Source organism: Choloepus didactylus, chromosome 19 (assembly GCF_015220235.1).
Source record: "Choloepus didactylus isolate mChoDid1 chromosome 19, mChoDid1.pri, whole genome shotgun sequence".
Classification (NCBI taxonomy): Eukaryota; Metazoa; Chordata; class Mammalia; order Pilosa; family Megalonychidae; genus Choloepus; species Choloepus didactylus.
The window spans coordinates 1,262,581-1,281,244 of NC_051325.1; the positions used below are offsets into that span (position 1 = coordinate 1,262,581).

Genomic DNA, 18,664 nt, shown 5'->3' on the forward strand with positions numbered 1-18,664 from the left:
GACAAGATTTACAAAAAAAAGAAATAATAAAAATAAGTATTGACTGTGCTACTTTGGCATACATTTTCTGCCACATTCTTAAGTAGCACAAAAGGAAATAAGTTTTCCTGCCCTGTGGGATGTAAGGTTTATCAGCTTTTAAAACTTAAGACTCTAGCTTTTCACTGGCTGTGAACCAGCCTTCCTGTCCCAGGTTATGAAAGTACATATGAGTGAGATTCTGCACAAGATGGAAGGTGTCTTTCATTAAGAATCATACAAATATTCAGACAATGAAACAATAAATAAAATGTTCCTTCTAGAGAGCTGAACTTTTTATGGTTTGCCTGCATATCAGTAATTTCTGCTGATTGGGCTATCATGATGAAGAGATTTCCAAGATTTTTTTCCTGATTAGAACAGGTAGCCAGTATATTAATATTGGTATAAAACTAAATGTATAAAACTGGAACCAGATACAAAATCGGGAAACAACATTTTCACAAAAACTTAAAACCTATATCAAACAGGTTTAAAAGAAAATTAAATCAGATCTATGAGAAGTATAATTTGAAATAGTGTAGTTTCAAATTTCTGTATAAATTTTATAACTCAGTGAGGAAAAATAACTGTTACCAATGACATTCATTTTGTTTTCATCTGTCATGTTCATGGATGCTTTTATTTTTACTTGTAGTGCTGAAATTAAGCTGAAAAAATATTTGAACATAGATTTAAATTATTTCTCATGTTTTTAAGTTTAATTTGGTTAGTTGACCCTTGAAATTATATTTTTTTAAAAATTAAGTTCAATATTATTGAGATATATTCATATACCATGCAATAATCCATGGGGTACAATCAACTGTTCATGTTACCATAATATAGTTATGCATTCATTACTCCAATCTATTTTGAACATTTTACTTACACCAGAAAGAATCAGAATAAGAATAAAAAATAAAAGTAAAAAATAATACCCATATCTTCCCCCACATCCCACCCTATTTTTCATTTGGATTTTGTCCCCATTTTTCTACTCATCCATCCGTACACTGGATAAAGGGAATGCAATCCACAAGGTTTTCATAATCACAGTTACCCTTTGTAAGCTACATTGCTATACAATTGTCTTCAAGAGTTAAAGCTACTGGGTTGGAGTTTGATAGTTTCAGGTTTTTACTTCTAACTATTCTAAAACATTAAGCCTAAAGATGGTTATATATATAGTGCATAAGAATGCCCACCAGAGTGACCTCTCAACTCCATTTGAAATCTCTCAGCCACTGAAGCTTCACTTTGTTTCATCTCACTTCACCCTTTTGTTCAAGAAGGTATTCTTAATCCCACAATGCTGTGTTCAGACTCATCCCAGGGAGATTTCCAACCCCTGGGAGTCAGATCCCATGTAGGGGAATGGCTGTGAATTTACCTGCTGAGGTGACTTAGCTCCAGGGAGAGGTCCACATCTGAGCAACAAAGAGGCACTCAGGAGGAGACACTTAGACACTTTGCATTTCCCTAATAGTCAGTGAAGTTGATCATTTCTTTCATATGTTTGAGCCATTTGTATTTCCTCTTCAGAAAAGTTTCTGTCCATGTCTTTTGCCCATTTTTTATTTGGGTTGTTTGTCTTTCTGTTGTTGAGTTGTAGGATCACTTTACATTTTCAGGAAATTAAACCCTTATCTGATATGTGGTTTCAAATATTTTCTCCCATTATGTAGGCTGCCTTTCTACCTTTCTGACAAAGACCTTTTTTGTACAAAAGCATTTAATTTTAAAGAGATCCCATTTGTCTATTTGTTCTTGGTTGCTCATGCTTTGGGTGTAAGGTCTTGGAAATACAAATGGCTCAAAATCATGAGAAAATGCTCAACTTCACTGGTTATCAGGGAAATGCAAATCAAAACCACAATGAGATATCTTCTCACACTTACCCAGAATGGCAATTATGGAATTATAATTTTTAATGATTTTCTAAAAAATTGAGTTTTAACATAAGGTCTGGTCTCAAATGAACAAGTTAGATACCTCATTGGCTCTCAGGTCAACTGTACTGCAGAATTTCACATTCAAAAAGTTGTTTCCAGTTTCTTAACATGACTCAAGTCATCATGCTAAATACAAAAGATTCATACTGCTATACTAAAAATTTGTTTTCACAGCAATACATCTTCAGTTCCTTGTTTATGATTTCACTCAATGAATGACCTACATAAGTGATTTATTATGTGGATATTTGGAGATGATATAGTTTATCTTTTTCAAAAATCTTTTATGCTCCATACTCAGATGTACTTAATTGTCAAGGGCATATTTAGATTCAATTCTTGAATAGTAATGTTGATTTGCTACTTTTTTTAAATGGTGTTGGAATTGAGCAATCAGTAGAGTCTGAATGAATTGCAAAGTGCTTTATAGAGAAAGCCTAAATTGATTTTCACAAGAAAATTCATAGAAATATGATATCTCCAGTGAGGACATAGAATGAAATTATGTATTTGTTATTGGAAATTGGAGGAAAAGTAAGAATCACTCTCAAATAGCAGATAAGTTATATTGGAAGTGGAAGTTGTATGCAATGACTTTGGATATTTAGCTGTGGATATTATCAAAGAAAGTGGAGAAGTTGTAGTCTCACTTTTCCTTGTACCTTATAGTAAACTGTGAGAGGAAAGGGTTAATCTGAGAATTAAACTTGTCAGTACAGAGTCACCAAATGATGATTTGGGAAATTCTCAGGGTATTCAAATGTTATGATCTGATACTAGAGACAAAATTGGCTCTCTCAGGGACCTCTCTGATTTCTGAAAAATGAGGCCCCAGGGAACACAGCTCCATGAGAAGGTTTAATTGAATAACATTTTACTAAAGAGCGTGTGGCTGCATATTGGATCTAGTTAGATATCTAAGAGGATGACAGTATTGGAAATGCAATTATCCAGGAAGGATCTGTAGAAAGTAATTTTGTGTCATGATGTGGATCCCTTTGAACTACACATGAAGCTGAGAGGGATTTTGGAAAATATTTATGAGTAGAAACACCACCACCCTAGACTAAAAGGAATAGTGAAGTGATGAATTGAAGTAAGAATGATTTGTGTGAGGAACATTGAAAGCAAAGGTCTGGGCAGAAAATGTATTCTTGGACAAAGAGAGACAGCCTACACACTTGTGTGGAAATTTGGGTCCACCCTAGCTTTTGAAGGGCTTTCTTTCAGCCCAGATATTCAATGTTCATGGGAGATTGGCTTCCATAGCAAAGTTTTCAGACAGCAGTGTACTCCCAGTGTTCAAAAAAGGGTTCAGGGATTGTTTTGCTGCCAACAAAATGCATAGAGAGGGTGGGGCTCAGACCACAGTTTTCAGGTAGAGTGAGGCTACCATTCCAATGCTCTGGAAGGGTGATATCCAGGTCCCAGCATTCAGGGAGAGCATGGACACTGTGAAAGTACCAAGGAGGAATTTGGCTGGTGCTGCAGCATGTCTGGGGTACAATGCATCCATCTACAGATGACTCTCAGACATTGAATTATAAAGGCATTTTCTCTATTAAGTTGCTTTGGACACATAAATCTGTTTTCTTTCCAAATTCCCCTTTTTAGAATGGGAATGTTGGTTTGGACACATAAAACCTATTTTATCTCCAAATTACACTTTTTAGAATGGGAATGTCCAACCTATTTTTCCACTATTACATTTTGAAAAAAGAAAACTACTTTTCTAGTTTACACCATTAGACAGAAAGAGAAACATTGCCCCAGGACAGATCACACCCATGAATGATTTGAATGAGACTTTTGTTTTGGAGTTATTTTAAAACAGCTTTATCATTAAGGCCATGTGATCTTGTGATTTAATAAATGTATTTCCATGTGGGAATAGATTTTAGAATCTTAGCAGCTAAAAAATTAGAAGAGGTTGGCTTGACAAAGTAATTTATTGGCTCATGGTTCAGAGGCAAGACAGCTTGCTTCCTCACAGGGTCCCCATCTCCTGGCTTGCAGACAATAATTGTCATTCTATGACCTTTTTGTCACACAGAAATGCACCTGACAGTGACTTCTCTTTTCTCTTCTATACCCCCTTGACTCTGCTCCATGTGACTTTTACTCCATGTCCATTTTCCTTTGCATATAATGACTCCAGTCATTTTAGATTAAGGACCACCTTCATTTGTTTTGTGCCACCTTAACTTACAACATCTTTGGAAGTTCTCTTTCAAATGGGTTCTTTGAAAATTAAATTGTTAATGAGTACATTCATCACCTTAATTTCTTGAGTTTCCATTTATCTGGGGAATGATGAAGATCAGAAGAAGGCCAACTCAGTTATATTGACATAACAATAACACTGCGGCAGTGATGAAGTCTTCTTCCCCTGTAAAGAAGGGAAACTACAGCAAGGAGGCCAAGTCCAACAATAATCTGCCAAGAAATGCCAGAGGCTGGGAACTTGCACAAACATGCTGCTCCTTCAGCTTGCTGATTAACCAAACTTTTCCTGCCCAAGAAAATCCAACTGAGTTAACACATACACTCCTTCACTTCCCATTTCCCCCACTCCTCTTTTCCTTGAAAGCCACAAAATCTGCTTCCACAGCCCTTCTTTTCTAAGAAGAAGTCCTATTTGGTGCTGCTAAATATGTATGCTTGTTCTTGCTAAATAATATCGGTCTTCTTTCAGCAGCAAAGTCCTCTGGTGTTTTTATTTTTAGGGATGTTGGGAATCTAGTTTCTAGGGTTTTAGTTAGTCAGAGTTTAATTTTTCACACCCACAGGTCCAGGGTTTGGGACCTGAATGTGTTTTTCATTTGGGACATGATTCATTTCTAATTGAAGCACAGGACTTTCTGGAAGCCAAAGAACAGACTGTTGGGGCTGGTGTTATATTCTTTAAATTTGGACCTTCCAGTACCTGAATCCATGAGAAAATAAATTACTATTTTTTAAACCAACTCGTGGGATATTTAACACTGCATAATGGAAACTAAGATGCATAAGCAGTGGAAATAATTAAATAATTAAGGATTCACTGTTCCATGCCCACAGTAATGCAGGATTTCACAAAAAGGCCATAGCTGAGCACAAGGTATCCTGAGAGAGAAAGAAGAGCTTGGAGAATTGGGGCCCCTCATGATATCCTTTAAATAATAGAGTCCAGGAAGTTCAGGATGAGTGGAGATGCTGCTTGGGTTTGTGCAGGAAGTATGAGCAGATCAAGGAAATCATCATCTCTTCACAAAAGCATATTTTCCATTATTGAATACAAACTCCACCAAAATCCTGATGGATGGATCATCATCCATTTTTCCCTAAAATACAGAAGGCATATATACATGTACCCATAGTAAATGGGGCAAATTCCCTAAGACTGGTATAGTGAGCTGCCCAAGGTCATGCAAATATCAGGAGCTGAATTTGAATGGGAAAACACATTCCTCAATATATTCTCTGAAATGTTCTCTCAGATGGTACTGAGTTGGGTGTTGAGATGAAAAAAATGGGATGGGTCCATCGCAAACTCAGTATCTAAGAGGAGAGCGAAGGGAAAGTCAGGTGATTTTGTGTCAGTGAGGGATTCTCATAGGTTCAGAATTTATTTTCACATCATCTTAAAAGCTTTCTCTCTCTGGACTGGTAATTTTCTCTCCTGGATTTCCAGGCTCTGGACTATCAGTAAAGGAAGGACCATCTCTTCAGAAGGACTCAGACTTCCTTTCCCAGATTCTAAAACAGATCCTGAGGTCTCCTTGAATTTTCCCTGCTTTATTCCTGGGTTTCCCACATACAAATCAGCTGCCAAGTTAAATCTCTATATCTGGCCACCATTTCTAAACTACAGGAATAATGGATTCTTTCCAGAAAAAAATATGTGATTGCTGAGTATGTTTTTTTTGTTGTTGTTGTTGTTTTTGGGGTTACTTCTCACTGTGAGTGAATCTGAGATTTCCAAAAAAGTTGACCTGGTTGATGTGAATGATATTCACCACAACTGATTTCATTTTCTTTGTTGTCCCTATATTCCTGGCCCAGTTCAGCTATAGATGCCAGACCCAAACAAAGAGAATTCCTCAAAGATCCAGTTCCTCACTTCCATGGTGTATGGATTCTCCATCACAATCTTTGGCTATTGCTGGTACTAGATCTACCAGGCCCCATGAGGGAATGCAGTGGTGATAAGAATTATGTCATAATGGAAATGCACAGTATTATCCATTTCTCTGGAGTTGATTCTCCATCTCTGGATACATATGCAAGAACCAGATTCCCTGTAGCTGAGCTGTGACTCCTGAGAACACAACTCTGCATTACTGGGTTTACATAAAGTAAGAGGAAGGCTTGTGTTAGCCAAAACACAAATCTCCATGTGCAGAGATAGGGCTTGTTCAGTAGGGAATACTGAGAACACATGGAGCACAGGGAAGGAACCCAGCTTCAGGAGTAGGAGCAGGTGGAGGCTGTGGAGGTGTGTCCTTCATGGAGTGGGGTTTTGCTTGTCCCTCAACTCCCTGAGACCTTCCTGTACTTTTTATTTTGATGATTTTATTTATAAACAAAGTGTATCTAGCAGTCAATTCTTTCCCCTGGGTATTACATCATTAAAATTATCTGTACATATATTAACTTTCAAAAATTCATTATATTTATTGAGTTCATATATACATCCAGATGCCTCTGTTGCTTGATTTTCTGATCATAAATCTCTATCGTGAGATGACTCATTCTACCTCATCCTGCAGACACCAAAATGGTGCTTGTATCTAGGTATAATTCATTATACTCCTGGCAACATCTCTTTATGCTATGATTATTAGCATTATAAACTTCTGTTAAGATGATCGCTCTCTCAGTACCTGAATAGTTTCAAGATCCCAGCTACCAGTTTCAGATTATACCCGTTTGTATTGATTTCATTTTCAGACAATTATTTTGAAAGCTGACGAAATTGACCAAAATTATAATCTCAGTTGATGGGTGCTCAGTCCACCTGTTTCAGCCACTTGTGGCACCAAATGAAAAATATTCAGTTTTACTTTTAGTCTACATTCAATATATTCTGTTTCCATTCAATACATGTTTGACTCTCCATATATTTGTGAGTGAAAGAATTTTCAAGTGGAACCAAATTTTAAATTATATTTCTCTGCATTTATATTATTTCTAAACATTTTATTATTCAGGTTTTCAGTGTGTATCCATTAATTAATTAAGGATTATAGCTAAGTTATACTGAGCTAATGTGTAATGTTCAACCAGGGTATTGCCCTATAATTTCTTGGTTGACATGAACATACTGAAACATTAATCACTAAGCTTAAAAAACTCAACTTTTTTTTGGCCTGCATTTCATCACTGAGGTAAATATTTTCCAGTGTGGGACATCTGAAATTACTTAGCATGTAGATGTCTTGATCTACATTCAATTTATGGAAATTATAGTTTCTGCAGAGCAATGCCATGCCCATACTTTCTTATCAATTAGCAGAGCCTTACAGAATATCATGTTATGAAGGTTGTTTCAGAGAATGAAAATGTATCCAGCCCAAAGTAAAAACTATTTTCAAAAGTTTTGAAGAAGGTAAATATTTGAAATTTTGTTTTCTCCTCACTATATAGACTAAATAGTATGCACACAATCCTAGCATTCATGTAAGGTAATGTTATGGTTTGCTAAATTGTGGGAATGCAATATGACAGAAATGGTTTGACTTATGCATGGAAGTGTATTATGTTACTAATTTACATACCTAAGATGTGACATCATTGTTGATGGCCTCTGGGACACCATGGTCACATGGGAGGCCCATGGCCAATGTCTGATGGACCTTCTCTCCTGGGTTTCATTTCTTTCAGCTTCTAGCATCAGTGGCTGCTTATCTCAACTTCAGTGGGTGTAATCTTGTCTCTTTACTTCTTTGTGGCTTCTCTGAACTCTCTAGACTTTTACTGTTTGTCTTTTATCCTCATATAAAGAACTGCAGTATGGAGAATAAGACCCACTCTGAATGGTGTCAGTCACATCTCTGTTGAAATAATTTAATCAAAAGTCCTATCTATGGTAGGTCTGCACCCACAAGAATGGAGTTCCTGGCTCACCCCAAGCAGCTAAGCTTCCCTGTCAGTCTCCTTCTATCTCAAGACCTTCATTCCCAGCCTTCCATGACTTTGGGATGTCTTGCCACTTGGCTCCAGATATTGTCCTTAATTCCCAAACCCTCCTATCAAAATTGAAAACTTCAATGTCTATATCTAGTACTGTTTACCTCTAATCACTGCATCCAGAAATTCTTGCAGTGCTAATGATAGCTGCCTTGTAACTTTTTAAAATCATTGATTACATTCATTAATATAATTGTTTTACACTATGCTGCAATCAAGGTCAGATCATAATATAATAAAATGGAAGGGATGTTTTTATGTAGGTGGTTATAAATCCATCAATGTCCTGGTGAGGACACTGAAACTGAGGTAGTTTACCTGGCTGATTCACTCAAGTATGACAGATCAGGGCAGGAGCGGTTGTTCACATGCTCCTTGTGCATTCATGATGGTCAGAGCAGATTGCAGTCAGGTTCCTTCTGGCATCTAAGAAGGATTGATAATAAAAATAACTGTGGTGGTCCTAATAGCTCTGACATACTTGTATGTATCTACACTTAACCTGACCTCTGTGTACTGACAAAAATAAAATTCTGAGAAAAGAACCCTAAAAATGTATCTCTCCACAAAGATTTAAAAACAGGCAGAAATTGTAAGAACCAACTAGATCATGTATTTTTATGTATATATATCCTCCCTAGAAGTAGCAGAACAATGACAATAAACCCAAAGCCATACTTGATACTTTACAACATGTGGCTCCCTGACCATCTCATTCAATACATTTCCTGCCTGTAAGTAGAACACGCTGGTTTGGGTGTGGGGGCATCCCAGGGAAAGGACTGTGTTCTCCCAGGTCTCAGCCACCATCCTCCATCCAGGGTGACCTAAGACAAGGATGACCACTCATCTCCTTTCACTTTACTTAAAGAGTTATTTCCCAAATGCAAATCACCACATGGGTTAGCAGACGAAATCACAACATGCAGTTACTTAAATCAGATTCCTCCTCAATCTGGATAATATTTTCTGGGAGTCATAGGTGTCATCCAGCAGAACATGAAAAACCTGTGGTTACTCCTAATTATGGTAGCAGCTCCCAGAAGTGAGTGTCTCAGGATTCAGGCATGAAGGTAATGGGGATGATGCATCTGAGCTCTTGACTCAACTGTGGATCTGCTTGTCCTTAAGTGTCCTGTCTCTGTTGCAGCTGCAGGAGTTGGGACCTGGCCTGATGAAGCCCTCACAGACCCTGTCCCTCACTTCTGCTTTCTCTGGATTCTCTTTAAACAGCTATTATCTGCTGGCTCCAGGAAAGGGTTTGGAGTGAGTCAGTGTAATATGGGCAGCTGGGAGCACAAAATATAACCCAACTTGTCAGTCTGGATTTGACATCTTCAGGGACACCTCTAAGGATGAAGTTTATTTTATTTAAAGTTGATCTGCCTGAGACCTGAGGACTCAGCCATGTATTCCTGGGTGAGATACACAGGGGAAAGGAGGGAATAGGAGGGGCTGGGCTGCAGGGTCTGCTTGGGACCACCAGGGCATGCCCAGGGACCATTCCCAGGGTCAGGAGCAGAGAGGGGTTGGAGTCATTTCCTGGCTTTGCCATTGGTTCTCTCTTCTTGCTTCAAAACATCTCATCCCCAGAGAACCACCTTTACATTTTTTCTAAAAGGGCTATGATATATTCACAGAACATATTTTTATTATTACCCCCTGTGTTGTATATATATAGATATACATATTATATATATTAAGATATAATGTAAATTTATATGTAATTTGTAGTATTTTGTTCTCTTCTGAATTTGCCTGAAAGTGTTTTAAAAACTTGCATTTACCATTATTTCTCTTACATCACTTTTCTCAAATCATTTTTGCACACACACCATCCTGTAGAGACCCATGTCTGCAGGGGGAAGAACAAGGATGTGGGGGATCCTGAACACTAACTTGGGTGCCTCAGCCAAGTGCCTTACTTTTCTCCCTCCATCTCTGTTAAGAAATGCATTAAATGTGGAATCAAGGACCAGGCCTCTGCACTTACTTTAAGACCTTCATAAACTTATGATACTATGCAAAGACCAACCTTGCAGTAAATTCCACCCATGTTTCATAGAAACATGGACACAGAAATATATCAAACTTTCAAAATGTATATTAATATACACATAATTTAAAAAATAGTATCAAAATATAAACTATTTTCATACAAAGTGCATTCATGATGACATTTATGTTTAATTTAGCACTTCTTTAATATTTCATGCATGTGCCATTTATTAGCATACACTTTTTTTCCTAAAATAATCAAATGTTTTAATATAAATATAATATCAAGCTCCCTATTATTTTCTTGCACTAGGTTGGTAAAGTGGAATAACTTGTCATGATCCTAATACAATCTGCACAGCCACTGACTCCTGAATGCAGATATTACATGACTGTCCTCATGGTGTGGCCAGTCCTACTAAGACATGTGCTTGGACCACACATTGCAGCACATCCTGGGAAGCTGAGCATGACTCCAAAATGATTGCACTCTGCCAGACAATTGCATCTGGGAAAGAGCTTTCTCATTGCACTGTCTTATGTTAAAAATGTGTTAAAAAGAAGGAGTTGAAGAAAAACACCTTTACTGAATAAAATTCACAGCTGCAGGGAATGTAACTTCTGTCTGTGTTGCCTAATGTGAATATGTGAAAAATTAGAGCTAGAAAGAACAAAGAAATATCACTGGGGGCATCTGAGAGCTAGCAGCAGATAGACAACACCTGACCTCAACAAGAAGCCCCTCCTCAGCCCTTTCCTGTACCTGATCCTGGAACTGGGCCCTTTGCTTGGTGGGTCCTGCATGACCCTGCCTCCCAGTTTCCTACTGCCAACCTGCAGGGGAAGATTGTGTCTGAGCTCACAGTGTCTTCCTCTCTCTCTCTCCTACACAGTTATACCTGGCCTGGTTATGGGCAGTTATGGAGCTCAGTATATGAGAGCTCTCATTCTTGGATATGGCACAGATGAAGCATATTTGGCCCATGGAATAAGGGCACAGTTTTTATTCCATGATGATCCACTGTAGTAACCATGAACCATCCATTGCCGATTAGTCACTGGGGGCTGGAAGAGCCAGAGCCAATTATAGTGACTGGTTCTGATGGACAATTAACAAATAACACAGGAGATAGACAGGGTCTGTGGGGTCTTCACCAGTCCTTGGCTTCACTCCTACATGATACCTTGAACAAGATATGAGGGGACAATGAGAACTGATCTTGTCAGACACAACAAAACAATCTGATTACCATTATCCCATTTTTTAAGTCTGTTTCTTTATTGTGCCTTAGCCTTGGTCTAGCCAAGAGTATGTCCACATCTGAGCTCAATACAGACAGCATAGATTGTTGGAGGGTCAGTGGTGTACATGGCAAATGACCATCTAGATGAAGGGAAACAAGGGATTACCAAATGTAGGCTCTTCTCTTGCTTGCTGTAGGATATTTTAGGGTTTTCTAAAACTGTTGCAAATTTCTAAATATTCAAGTGTCAACACACATTTCTAAAAGTGCTGCTCTAAATATTGAAAGTAGTATTATCAGGCATTCACAGTATTTTGACTGATTCAGGGAAAGTGCTCACTAATGGTAGCTTGAGTTTCATAATGAGTCAAGAGTCGATAAATGGAGACTGGTTTCAATGGAGAATCATCACAAAGGCATTGACCTGATGTGGAACAGTAATGATGATTTCTGTATTCTGATATAAGGAAAATATTGAGAAATCTACGTAACAAAATAAAGCAAATATTCTTGCCCCCATCCCATCTATATCCCATTTCCTTGGCTTTTTTTATTTTTTTTTATCTTTTCAAAAGAAACCATTGGCATTTATTTTTCCTTTCTTTTAAATGCCACACAAGTTAGCTATAAGACATTCTGGAAAATGAAAGTATTTACACATGGAATACAAAATAAATATAAAATAAGTGAAAAACAAATTAGTTATCTATTGATTCATTTTGCATTCCCCATGTTCATCTTCTGTTTCAATTTTCTTTGGCTTTTGTATATACTTTTATTCTTGCTTTCAAATTGACTTTTGGCTCTGGTTTTATCCACTGTATTTCTATGGGTTTTTCCTCCACTGATATTGCAAAAACATCATCAGTGGGATCATGTGGAAGAACAGTCTCTGGTTCTTTCTTTCTCAATTTCTGCACTTCTTTCACTTGCTGTTTCTCTTTGTATTTTGCAGTTGTGATAGATCTCATGATATACTGATGCATGTTTGGTGACTCATAATGAGGATTTTCATATAAAGTTGGTCCTCCAAAACTTCCCTGGAATATCTTTATGATATTTAAGACAAAATGAGATCCTGTTTCTACAAGAGCAGCATTCTCTTCTATAATCTGAAAGTTCTGAAACCATATCCTGTTATCCAAAATTGTGAAAGTAAACATGTGGTACCCAACAGATTGGCTTTGGGGACGATACCATGGTGTACAAAAAAATCTGAATTAAGAGTTCTTTAGCAAATCATAATGTGGTAATTCATCAAAAACAGGGTCAAAAATCAAAAGTCTGAGAACCTTTCAAACAGTTTCCAGTCAGCTTTAGTTCAGCTAAGGTATGAATATTTTGAACAAAGAATTTAGCTGATGGCCCATGAGGTGAATTTGAAAGCCACATATAAAGATCTTGCTTTTCTTAGCTTCAAAATAAACACACTTATTGCAGTTTTTCATTTCACAGACCTCATTAATAACAAATAACTTATCTTTATGATCCATTTTAGTACCTGCTTTAGAATGAGGCATCAACATTCTTAAGTCTTGTATTAAATTTCTTGTTCTGAAATTTATTCCCATGGAAGAAAAGATGAGACTGTTCCTTATTTTTCCACTTGCCTTGCAAACAGGGCCTGGGATATGATCTCTCTCTTCTCTCTCTGCCTCCTCTGCCATGTCTCATAGCTTAGCTGGTGAATCAGCATCTTTTTTCATTTCTTTTTGGCTTCTTGGCCTGGATCACCAGGCCTCCATGCTGTTTTCTCTTGGCCACTGCCATCTTGCCTAACAGTCCTTGGCCTTTTAAAATATGCTGAACTGGAGGATGCAAACAGAACTGCACATCCATATGCAGCTCATGCATTCCCACATCCCTGATGCCATGACTGGTCTCTCAAGGACCCACCCTACAAGCTCTGATGCTGACAAGAATGCCTGCTGTGTAATAGCTGTTGAGCATCCTGGGCACCCCTTCTTTTCCACTTCTGCAGTGGAAGCTCCCTGACTGACATTCATAGGGGAGCGAGTTCTTTAGCTTTTTTCCTTTGAGATAATCCACAATTTCTCCTCCCAGGTCCCTGAACTACTAGCCAAATATTTAATTACCACCTTTGTATACATGTGTATCTATATCTCTTCCCCCTTTGTTCTCCATAAAAAGTGAAATAACATACCTGAAATGTTTTGGGTTTCTGATGTTGTATAACAAAAAAGACCAAAGAATATTCTCATCTCCTGTACACTTGTGTTCCTCTAATCCAGCAGAGAAAAATAATTATTTATTTGGAAGGTTATTTATCAGCTTTTCCCTACCCAAAGCCTTCATTTCACAAAAAAATAACAAAGGAGTTCCCCAGAGCCATGTGGCCTACACAGCCCAGAGCAAGCCTTAGAGGTCACCCTCACATTCACATTCCTGTACCAGGGCATCTGAATGATTTCATTTGTAACCCTCTTTGGAGAAACCTTTTGCAAAATACTGCACCCCACTGCCTTTCCAGATATGACCTGTGTATTTCTCTTCATAGGAAAAAAACACAAACAGAGAATAGAGTATAGTGCACGACACATCTTTCAAGTATAATTCTCTCTTTATCTTATTATAATTTTGGTCAATGTGAACAACTCTACGAACTGCCATGACCTACATAATTAACATTCCAGATATCAAGAATAATTGATCCTCTTCCCAATTCATTTTGCACAACATCCCTTAGCTTGAAATGCTATTGAACCCTTTTGGATTCTTGTAATAATCACTTCTACTGGTTTCTCCTTCCCTATGTGGAAATCATATCAATCCACTTGAATATTTCCTCCACATCAACCTGAAACATGAAAGTTACACTTTCTATGACTGAACCTAGTAACCTAGTTTGATAATAACATAAACACTGTAACATTGTAAAGTACAGGTAAATGTGTTGATATTTAAACTGAGCAAGCCATTGTAAGTTATGGAAAGCAGTTTTGATGCTTCTGAAGTTTCAGGGAAGTCAGAGTTCAATGATCCACCAAATATATTAGTCCACCAAGTATTTCATCACCTGTTCTGATACTTGCTACTTTCATATCAAAGCTTTACCCAGCTTATAGTTTGGAGTCATACAAGGGCTGCCTCCCACACCACCTGAGCTACATCCTCCCATTTGTGTATGAACTGAAACTGATACATATCAACTATATTACCCAATCTGACAACATTGCATGAGGCCTCACACCAAATTATTGCTGGTAAGCCAATTAATTCAGACCATATCAACTGTGGAGAGGCAGCAATTTATCCTTAACTGAATTGATTTCTATTTAAATCTGTGTTTGTTTTACTAACCAGAAAACCTCTAGGGAATGCATTCAAAGCTACTGAAGGTCTGCATGACTGATACGACATCTTCAATATGCCAACTGAAGTCCAGGAATCTTGTTGCTGTTGAGGGATAGAAGATGTGGACTTGGGGACATGAGAAAAGGTCCTAGTCATCTCCATCCTGTAGCACTACACAAAAACAGCTGGACCAATAGAACAATGGAAGTCCAAATGTATTCCTACAAATGGGCCCACATCTGAAACACAAGCTGACATTGAATCCCATGTGGAAACAGACAATAACCACCCAGATGAAAAGAAGCAGAGGGTATTTAATCATAGCTTACTATAGGGACAGAGTCATCAACCAGCTTTGCATGTAGCAGAAACTCAGAGCTAAGCAGGTATGAAAAACCAAAAGAAGTCTTTAGGCATAATCTCTTTGGAAGTTGTTGGCAGGGCAAAGCTGGAATCAGTCAAAGTAGAAGTTGATGCCCTTTGTGAATGATTAGAGGAGACTTGAATCTTTGATTTATTTGGCAGGGAGTATAGGAATGGGGAATATACTCAGAATCAGGTGCAGGGAGAAAATCAGGAGTGGTTTTGTGATGATTAATTAAGGTGTCAATTTACATATGTTATGGTGCCCAGTTGTTTCATCACTTGATGCTCCTTATGTTACTGTGAAGATATTTTGTAGATGTGATTATCATCTCCTATTAACTATTAATAGAGGTGATTGTCCTCAATCACCTAGATGTTCATGGTCCACTCAGTTGAAGCCTATATATCAAGAACTGTGGTTTCCATATTTAGAAGAAATTGGGCCTTAAGACTGCTGTTTCTCCTGCTCACTGTGACTGCATCCAGCTGGTCTGGTATATTTTGGAGGACTTCAATTTCAAGGTTTCAACATGTTCATTCTTACCAGAGTTTCCAGCCCTCTGACCTGCCCTGCAGGATTTCAACATAAAAAAATGCAGCAATTGTTTGGAAATATTCCTGAAAATAAATAATTCATATACACACACACACACACACATACACATACACATATACACACACACACACACACACACACACACACATATATATATACACACACACACACAAAAATACAGATACACAGATATCCTGCTGGTTTTTTCTCTTTTAAGAACCTTGTCTAGTACAGTTACATTAACAGATGTCTTGGGAAACAGGATCTTAAAAATGTGCTTTCTGGAGGACTTCAGGGATTCTTATAAGTAGGGTCTTTAACATAACTAGATTTAAATGCACTAATGATTCTATTTCCAGTGGTAAATGGAGCACTGTAGGCCATAGTGTGATGTTACTGTAGATACAGGAAACATTTAACTTTTGGTAACACTAACCCATTATTTGTATGAGGCATGTTCTGAGGACTATGTACTTTATATGTTAGAACATTTGTATCAAAATGTCATTTATAGTGAAATTGGTTGGCTGTTTCAAAATGTGCTATAAAAGGTGGAAGAAAAAAATAATACACTCAGGGCTTCAGATTCAGAGCTCATCTGCCACAGAAATGCTGTGCACATTTCCATGTGTGCCTTGAAAGATACCATTTTCTCCTGTAGCAACAGATTTGTGATATCTTAATACCTGAGATCAGGGGAGCAGGGTCCATGGGGCTAGGGGCACATTAAAAGAGACAGACCCTGTTCTTATGCTTCACAGAGACTGAGACTCCAGGAACTTCTTCCCCAGAGACAGGATTTGTACAGCATTCTTGGGCACTGTGACCCAGTAGGGCTGTGGTCAGGAGGAGCTCTGTGCAGTAAATCAGCCTATGGTGAGTGATCTGCAGAGAAACACCACTGAGGAGCTGGGCCATGTTCATCCAGTTTGGTTGGAGGAGATGGACCCTGAAGCAGGAGGCCTTTCCTCAGTGGGCTCTGACTGCACCAGGTCAAGCCCCTCCAGCAGCACAGGCCCTGCCCCAAGCACAGCCTGGACTCCCAACCCTAGTTGCCCTCCCCTCAACATCCCCACACAGCAGACAGGGGGCTATTTGAACAAAGCTAATGCTATTCCCACCATCCCAGCCCTCATTTCCCAATTTCCACTGCCCATTCTGGTCCTGGGGGAGCCAGGCTTTGTCCATGCCCTTAGCCTCTGTTCTTTCTGTGGCTTTGCTCTTCAACTGAAAGCTGCTCTAGATTTCTGATTCTCTGCCTTCTACTGAAGTCCTTAAATTGGAATATTCTTCTTTTAATAGATAGAAATGTTCCCATATTTTAACTATAGACTCATGTTCCTGTTTGCTAATGGTTCCACAATGCAAAATACCAGAAACGGATTTGCTTTTATAGAGGGATTTATTAGGTTACAAAGTTTCAGTCTTAAGGCCATAAAGTATCCAAGCTGAGGCATCAATATTAGGGTACCTTCACTGAAGGGTGGCCAATGACATCCTAAAGTCTCTGTTAGCTCAGGAGGCATGTGGATGGGTTCTGCTTGATCACAGTTTGTGCTTCAAAATGGCATTATCCAAAATGTCCGTGTCAGCTCCCAATGGCTGTCTTCAAAATGTCTTTCTCAGGGCAGCAGTAAGCTCTTTCTCTCTGAGCTTTTATAAAGCTCCAGTTGAATAATCAAGGCCCATGCTCAATGAACAGGGCCACAACTCCATGGAAATTATCTAATCAGAGTTATCTCCTACAGTCGTTTGGGTCATATCTCCATGGGAACAACTCAATTCAATATTCCAACTTAATCAACACTAATATGTGTGTCCCTGCAAGATTGCATTGAAGTACATGGAGTTTTGGGGGACATAAAACATCCAAACCAGCACAACTCACATGCAGAATTTGATCTAAGCTTTGCTTTATTAATGGATATATCCACTAAAAGGGTTAGAAATCAGGGCAGAAAATTATGAGTGATTTTGAGATTTCTCTGTTTTGGGAAATCTTTTTGCTTAGAATTCTCTTCTTTTTGGCCTGGTCTGAAAGAAGAAGAGCATTTTGCTTTTCCTTCTGAAATAAATTCTTTTTTTCTCAAAGAGATTGTCCTCAAGATGTTGTCATGGGAAGTAATTCAAGAAGCCATCTATGTTAGGGTAATCTCATCCATATACACTCACTTCCAGGCAAATTAAGGTAATAAATTTAAGATAATAAATTACATATAACCAATATAATATATAAAAACTGTATATTATATTTTAAGGAAAAACAGTGTACAGTTAAATATTATGTCTTCACAAACTGCAACTGGATAAACACCCTGAATTTCTCCCTACTTCCTTGTCCTTGGAACTTGAGGAGGTAAAACCTCAAGCTCAACTCAGATAATTCTCCTACCCAGGTGATTTCAGGGAAATCTCTGACCTCAACAGCATGAGTGACCAATGGGCCACTGACCTACTGGACAGTAGGTGCTGAGATGCATGGTACTAGAATGGAGGGTCACCAGGGTGCCACAGGGATATCATGGCAAGGCATGTCCCATCCTTGTCTCATTTCTCAATTTGTAAGAGGGAAAAGGAAAACTGATGTACTCATTATACACAAATGTGTGAGCCTCATCTTGGTCCTCAATGTAGGTGATGCATTCAATGGAGATTTCGTTACTGTGACACCCTTGCTGACCCCTGGCAGTAGCCCAGGATTGTGGTGGCTCTTCTACTATAATCATGGACTGACAGAAGTTGTGAATGGCCTGGGAATGCCCAGCTAACAACACAGTTCATGTCTCCAAGGAGAGATAAGGATTTTTTCATTTCTGGGTAACATCATTACTTCTACCTCCCTACACCTGCAATTATCATTAATTTCCAAGCATACAGCAATTGTTAAATGGACAGTGAGAAAAAGAATCATTGGAATAACAGGTATTTTCAACACTGAGAAAACTGATCACACATGATTAGACTGCCAAAGTCCTATTTGCCTGGAAAACTTCTGAGTCAGAAAAACATGCCAACTAAATCTTTTTGGCCTTGAATCCTCT

General features: G+C 38.3%; 1 pseudogene; it reads right to left on the reverse strand.

The window, feature by feature from the left end:
• Nucleotides 1-12,100: 12,100 nt before the first annotated feature.
• On the reverse strand, nucleotides 12,101-13,162 carry LOC119516137 (annotated as a pseudogene).
• Nucleotides 13,163-18,664: the final 5,502 nt, after the last annotated feature.